This window comes from Impatiens glandulifera, chromosome 1, assembly GCF_907164915.1.
Source record: "Impatiens glandulifera chromosome 1, dImpGla2.1, whole genome shotgun sequence".
NCBI lineage: Eukaryota > Viridiplantae > Streptophyta > Magnoliopsida > Ericales > Balsaminaceae > Impatiens > Impatiens glandulifera.
This window is the reverse complement of record NC_061862.1, coordinates 123,824,152-123,831,598: the sequence shown is the minus strand read 5'-3', so window position 1 is coordinate 123,831,598 and position 7,447 is coordinate 123,824,152. Positions and strand designations below refer to the sequence as shown.

Sequence of the window (7,447 nt, the reverse complement as noted above, 5' to 3'; positions counted from 1 at the left end):
TTTACTTAAGTTTTACCAGACCATATATCGATTTTAATGTCCAACAACTAAGTTAGTACATGCAAAAACTGTTGGAAGTCCAATAGGATGCTGCCTTATAGGTTGTCAAATATTTTAAAGGCACGCATTCACTTACACTGTTTTAATCTTGTAGTACTAATATTCTACTTGAGACTTTTTCATATGCCAATTGGGCAACTTGTTCAAACAGTCGAAGGTATCTTACAAGTTATTGTGTTAAGCTTGGATGAGCTCTGGTGTCTTAAAAAAATAGAAAAAAACACAGTATCACGATCTACTATAAAAGTATAATACCGAAGTATGACCACCCCTGTATGTGAGATAAAATGGATCACTTTTCTGCTGAAAGACTTCAACGTTGCAATCAATCTTTCGATTCCCCTACGCTACGACAATCAAGTTGCAATACACATTACTGAAAATCCAGTCTTCCACGAGAGACAAAACACATCGACATATATTTTCATATTGTGAGTGACAGTTTCAAACAATGTTTTATTCAACCGCTACATATATATTCAAAAATTCAACAAACTATCATTTTTAAAGTTTTTGGAGTTTCAACCTTTTGTTAATCTTAAAGACAAGATGAAAAAGGATGTTCATCTTGAGGGAATGTAAAAATATATTAATAAGTTATGTTATATATATTTTATAACTAGGAATGTCTAGTTTATTGAGTACGTATTTAAAATAGATAATTTATAAATTTATAACTTTATTGATACCTGGAAAATATTTTAGGGACTGTAGAAGGGATTGAAGAGATTGAAGGCTCCCAAAGTCATTCACCTTTTATTTCTAAATCATTCTTTTTTTATGCTTTCTCAAACCATAAACTTACAAATAGATCCAAGTTTACAAACTTAACAAATATTCCAAAATAATGCTAATATTTCTCATAAGTGGGTCATAAATTGACAATGTTCCAATTTGATAAGTAATAACTCTCCATTGGAATCTCGTGCTGCTAAAGATATCTATCTGATTAATGTTAGATTGTCGACTCTTAAGGTTGAATATAATAAAATATTTTTCCTATTGTTTAGAACTCATAATAGACCATCGCATAAAGAGAGAATGTGGGAAAAGGTTCTCAATTTTTGCCTTATTATTGTCCAAAGAACAATATTGAGTATTTTTTTAGGAAAACAATTTAGTGTAATTTTAATAAAAAGAACTCAAAAGAAGGAAAAAAAATACAAAAGTTTAAAATTAGATCTAGAGAATTTCGAGATTTGATAGTGAAACAATAAATGAATTATAGACATCAACAATAATTAATTAGCGTCTATAACGTTTTTATTTTGATTCTACTTATGACTTTCTCAAACAAAATATCCCATATATGACATAACTTTTTATTCTCTTCATTCTTTTCAATTCATCTCTAGGATTAAATGAGTACATTTTCATTTGAAGTTATATCTCCCCAAATATCTTCAGCAGTTCTACTTCTTCCACTGCGAGTTCTTGAATTTCTTTCTTTCCAGATATTATAGATTACTACTCCAAAGTAATATTTCAGCATACTTACATAAAAAGATCTTCCTTTTGCTTTATTCTTCATCCACTCTTGGATTTCTTCCCATGTTTCTAAAAAGTTGATGATGTTCATGTTTGCAGCATACTTCCTCCAGATTTATATTGTAAAAGAGCATTCCCCAAATAAATGGTTTATGCTTTCCTCAACTCACGAATATAGGACACAGTTGATATCAGAAATGTTTATGTATTTTCGAATTTTGTCTTTTGTTGCCAACCTTTTCTAAATACCAGCCAGGGAATAAGTTTGTGACGATGAATAATAAGAGGTGAATACTAACACTAAGTTCCTAGTTTGAGCCCGTTATGAGGCAAGTTCTGCTCCTGGTTAAATATTTAAGTACTGTGTTTGCGGGCTACATACTTAATTCGTTGTTCCAAAATTGAGTATTTTCTAAATAAATCTGTACAAACTTAGTGAACTATGAACAATAATATGTTATCCAAAACATTGAAATAAATAATTGTAAGGTTCCAGATATCCTTTCAATATATATGACAATAATTTATTTTTACAATTTTTAGTCAAAATTATCAAAATATATTATATTAGATAGCCATTTTACATGGTTTTTAAATAAGAATATCACGATCATAATAGATTTACGATAACAAACAAATAACATAACAAATGCAAAACGTGATACATTGAAACAGCTATAAACAACATGAAGAATGACACTTCGTTTAATATAAGAAGTTAACCTGATCCTCACAATCATAACATTCCCTCTAACTTGACATTTTCAACATTTTGGATGATAATCGACCCGTGTACATAAAGAATGACACTCAAACCAACGAATTGTTAGTTTCTCAAAATCCATACTAAATCCATAGATATCATTAGTAAAACTTGTACCATTAGAGATAAAAGAAACCGTCGTTAGTGCTTTAACAACAATACTGTATAACATTATTTGTCACTAATATCTCTAACGAAATCCTTTAACTATGACAAAAATGATATTTGTTATTATCAGTAGTTAATGACAATTTTTTTTCGTCCATTAAAAGATATTATATATATATATATATATATATATATATATATATATATATATATATCTTACCATTACAACTTAGTTATAAGTTGATCACAAATAAAAAGCAAAGTCATACACATTAGAGATCCATAATTAATGATATCATTCAAACACTTATGAGACTTGATAGCAAACTTAATACATATCCTTCTTATCACTCTAGCAGAAACCCGGATTAAATATATTTTACTTAGGTTTTTATTTTATTTTGTGTAAGATTACCATTCTACTTTATTATAAGGAGTTTAACCTTTCTAGAAACTTGTTGAAAATGATATAAAAGTAGACTTCATTAATTGAGAATCATATCTTAAAAAAATAGTGAATGGAAACCATCAATCATAGAAGGGAAAAAACACTAATTCCATTTATATTTAACCAAACAAAAATAATAATTTTATATCCATCAATGATCTGCATTGAACAAATATCATTTTCTTGGAGTAAAATTTGTGGCATAAGACCGATCATAAGACCGATTTGACAGCATCAGCAAAATAATATGCAAGATTCTCTAGTGGATCTTTTTCGGTTAATATGACTTTAACAAGAATCCAAACATTGAGAGCATAACTAATCTCTCATTTTTAAGCTCCTTCACTTTAAGTTCAGTAAAACAAATGATCTTTGCCAAATTTAATGGGTCGAAACTCCCACCCGAATATAATGGGTCAATGACCTCACCAAACCAAGTGGGCCACCAGCAATGTGGTAGCTCTCATTGACTCTAATAGCCTAAATGCTCCTAGCATGGACCAAACTTGGGTTACCAAGGTAGTCCAATATTCCACCTTCCCTAAAGATTTGAGATTTTTCTTTGAACCAAACCGCCTTGCCAAATTTAACATCGTTGCGAGTCAAAAGTTTGGGAAATACGCAATCCAATGTACCTAACATGGCCCATTTTTTTGGGATGAGTCAAAATCGAACGTTTATTGGAAAATCTTCGCAATTAAAAATTTTAGGAAAAAAGTAAAACCGATCGTTTTTTGAATAACCTTCGAAATTAACTCACTTCCAACACTTAGAATTATTTTGGTTTTTTAGGGAAGGTCAAAACCGAAAGTTCTTTGTAGAACTTTCGGTACTAATTAGTAAAACCGAACACCCCTCTCGGAATTTATTTTTATTAACGAAAGTTTTCTTCCTCTCGGGATCATTTAGGAGAGTTTTATAAAACCTTCGGTAATATATGTCGGTAAATGTCAATTTTTTACTAGTGTATCTTGAATGAATAACATCTAGCTCAAAAATTTTAGAAAATGTTTCTACTCAATTCAGTTAAAATCTCACGTTAACTCTTAAAATTTTAAGATAATAAGATTTTACGAGTTTATAAATAATTTAAATTTTACAATTTTACATTAAAAAGAGCAAATTTATATTGATAAATTACAAAATATTATTATTTATTCAAATAAATTAATATAATTAATTTTGTAAATATAAATTTTTTATAGTGTCATTTATTTATTATTATTATTAATTAATTTTATATTTTAATATATTTACTTTTTAAATGATTACAATATTTAGTTATGTATATAAATAATAATAATAATATATATATATTTATAATATTTTTAAAATTAAATTCTTACCATCATAAATTTACAAGTTTATAATTAGTCAACGATTTTACGTAAATTCACTGAACAACGGAGAGAATCTCCTAAAAATGGGCCCAAATAGTTGACCCGGCCTAAGCCATACCATGGACTATTAGATAGAGTTGCTTTCTTGGTCACTGATTTTTTCATTGTGATTCGTTTACATCGGGGAGAGTTTCAAAGTCTTTCCATCTCTAATACCACTTGTCACGGGCAGAAACTCGGTCATTAATAACTCCTTGTCCCGTGCAATATTAGTCTAGATTGCATCAATATTAGCTAGTCAGCCTTTTAAAAGATGCAAAAAGAAGGAACACTTTGAGAGAGAAAGAGCTTGGAGAATATTTTATTTATTGTTTGTTGCTTACAAGTGTGAGGTACAAGCATGTGAGGTACTTGATTTATGGCCAAGACTTTTTTTTATACAAGGGGATGGATATTTCTAGATTCTCCTTAACCTAGGGTTTCTAGATACTTCTATTATCGAACCTAGACCTAGGAACTCTTAGATAATTCTAGAGAGTTCTACTACAACTTAATTTTAGGAACTCCTAGAGAATTCTAGAGAGTTCTATAACCTTACCTAAAACTTCCACAAAAGGGAAAATACTACAAAATGTACAACATTCTAGAGAATCTGCATTGTGGGCTTGACATACTCACCCCATTTCAATGGGCCATGACATTCTCCCCCACCTAAGTCGTGGTCATCCTCGGCTCGACCTTAAATCCGTACTTGGTTCGATTTATAGCGGTCAACTCCAACCGATATAAGACATTTCCCAAACGTCTCTCGATTTTAAATGGTCCCTCATATCTACACATAAGCCTCTTGAGCACAGATCGCAGAGACTTATATTGTTGCGGGAGTAACTTACTTATTACTCGGTCCCCTTCTTTAAAATCAACTATACGCATCCTCAGATAAGTCCTTTTCTTCATCTTCTTGGTTGCTTTATCCAAAGATGCCTTGAGCATGATCTGCTTCCTCTTCTACGAATTTAGCGAGAGTAAAAGTGGACTGACTTTGACCAACGTATCCTGTGGCCAAATTTTGTGAAGTTGATCGTTGTTTGGTACCTTTAGCCTTGAGCCCCTCGAAGGCCTCCACACACCCTCTCTGAACTTCCTCGGGTACTTCGTCTTTTTTCTTGGAATCATCCCCATCATCCATCATGGTAAAAATGGCAAATATCTCTTTACCACGTTTGCGACCTCAGCTGAATCACATTGCCGAGAACATGCTCTTTCCCTTTGATTCTCTTCTTGTTGGTATCATGCTAGTCCTTCCGTGATCCATAATGATTAGTGAATCAGAATAAGGCATTATACAATCGCGTACCTGATCGAACCATTATAGTTCCAACACTACATTGTAGTCATCCATATGGACGTATGTAAATGAGATTGTTCCCTTCCAAAGTCCGATCCTAGTGTGTACTTTCTTAGCCTCCCCGGCCACTAGCTTGACTATTGTATTCACGAACTTTACCGTCCCTCTTATTGGGTTGATGCGAAGACCCGACTCCTTAGTCACTCCTTTACGCATGAAGTTGCGAGTAACTCCAAAATCCACTAGTCCTTTGATGCGCCTTCCCTCGATTCAGACTTCCACAAACATCGAGCCCCTCTTTGTTCCCTTGATCGGCTCCGCCACACTAGCCTTCACAACATTGAATAGTTTAAGGGTTCCTATTTGAGTCCTTTCTTCCTCCTCGTAAGACTCAATTTCCTTAACTGCTGCAACTTTTTCGCCTTTAAAAGGGCACATAAATTTTATGTGATTATGAGTACCACAAATATGACAAACTATTGGCTTACCCGTTTCGTTGGCTTGCCTCCCTTAGTTGTTTTGTGCATGTCACTTCTTGGGTGAGCGATCTCCCCCACCTTTCTTCTCATCATGTGGGTGGTCCCCCCTCACTTTTTTCCTCATCATCTTTGATGAACTTCGGCCAGTCCACGGACACTCCTCGCATTGTCTTGAGCAATTCATTCCGGATGTCATTAACCTCACCTCGAATCAATCCCAGTACTTCGTCCTGAATGCTTCGATTAGAATTGTTAATAATCTCAATGACCTCATTCTTCATCTTTTCACCAGCCTCATCCAACACCATCAGCCTATCGACCACCGCGCTTAGCACCTCGAGAGTCTCCTCGTTCTCACACATGCCTTCCTCAAGCTGGGTCACTCGCGCTTCCATGTCAGCACATCACTCGATAGAGTTTCCTAGTTGTTGCTGCTCAACCTTGTCTTGTTGGAACACAAGACATGTTCGCACATACGCTTCCACATCGACCCGCATCTTGGGCCAGTAATATGAGTCCTCCATCAGCGTCTTAGTGCGATGCATTCCAGGGTGACCAACCCATTTGGAATTGTGACATTCCTTGGTAACTTCACGTTGCGAGGAAAATCATGATTGAGATTGCCATTCTCATAAATAAGTTAAAAGTGTTTAAAGTAGGTTCTGAAAGTGAATTTGTGTTTATCAACCATCTAGTGTTATCTTTATCTTTCTCATAATTGGATATTTGGAAAAAAAAATTCTTGTTTGAATCTACCTTATGTGGCCATTTTTTAAGCCACTAGATTTCTAGCTAGGTTTTCTATTATTCCATTATTATTTTTATTTTTAATATTTTGCAAGTGAACTATTGATTTAAAATTGTTATGGTTATTTCTTATACATTTCAATAAATAATCAAGCCTATGATACAATCACATAATTCTGTAAAGGGTGATTTAACTAATTCATAATTTTAATTTTTCAAAAAAACACGACATAAAATTCATTGTCGGTAATTATCTATGTTTCTGTTCTTTAGTTCTCAAATTATAATATACCCACACTATTCTGATTTTTAATTTTATGTATTTTTGTGGATGGAAAAATGTAGACCACAAAACCAAGGTATCAAACAATCTAATATTACAACTGGCAGCATGTGATTAATCTCAGCACGATGCTTCTTAGACAATTTTAATTATTAGAAAGATAAAGTAAACAAATATTATTTTTCATTTTGTAATTGGCAGAAAAAATGTAACTGAAAGTGATGAAAAAATTGGTAACGTTTTATCTACTTTTTTTATATTTGATTTTCTTTTACCTATATTATATTTATTGTTTATTATATTAAATAATAAAGCACGGCTTAGTTGAGTATTAAAATTTATTTGCATTTATCATTCATTGTATTTAATATATTTAATTGTTC

At 32.5% G+C, this 7,447-nt stretch overlaps 1 pseudogene; it reads right to left on the bottom strand.

Moving 5' to 3' along the window:
* Nucleotides 1-3,042: 3,042 nt before the first annotated feature.
* On the bottom strand, nucleotides 3,043-3,875 carry LOC124923951 (annotated as a pseudogene).
* Between the last annotated feature and the right edge of the window lie 3,572 nt (nucleotides 3,876-7,447).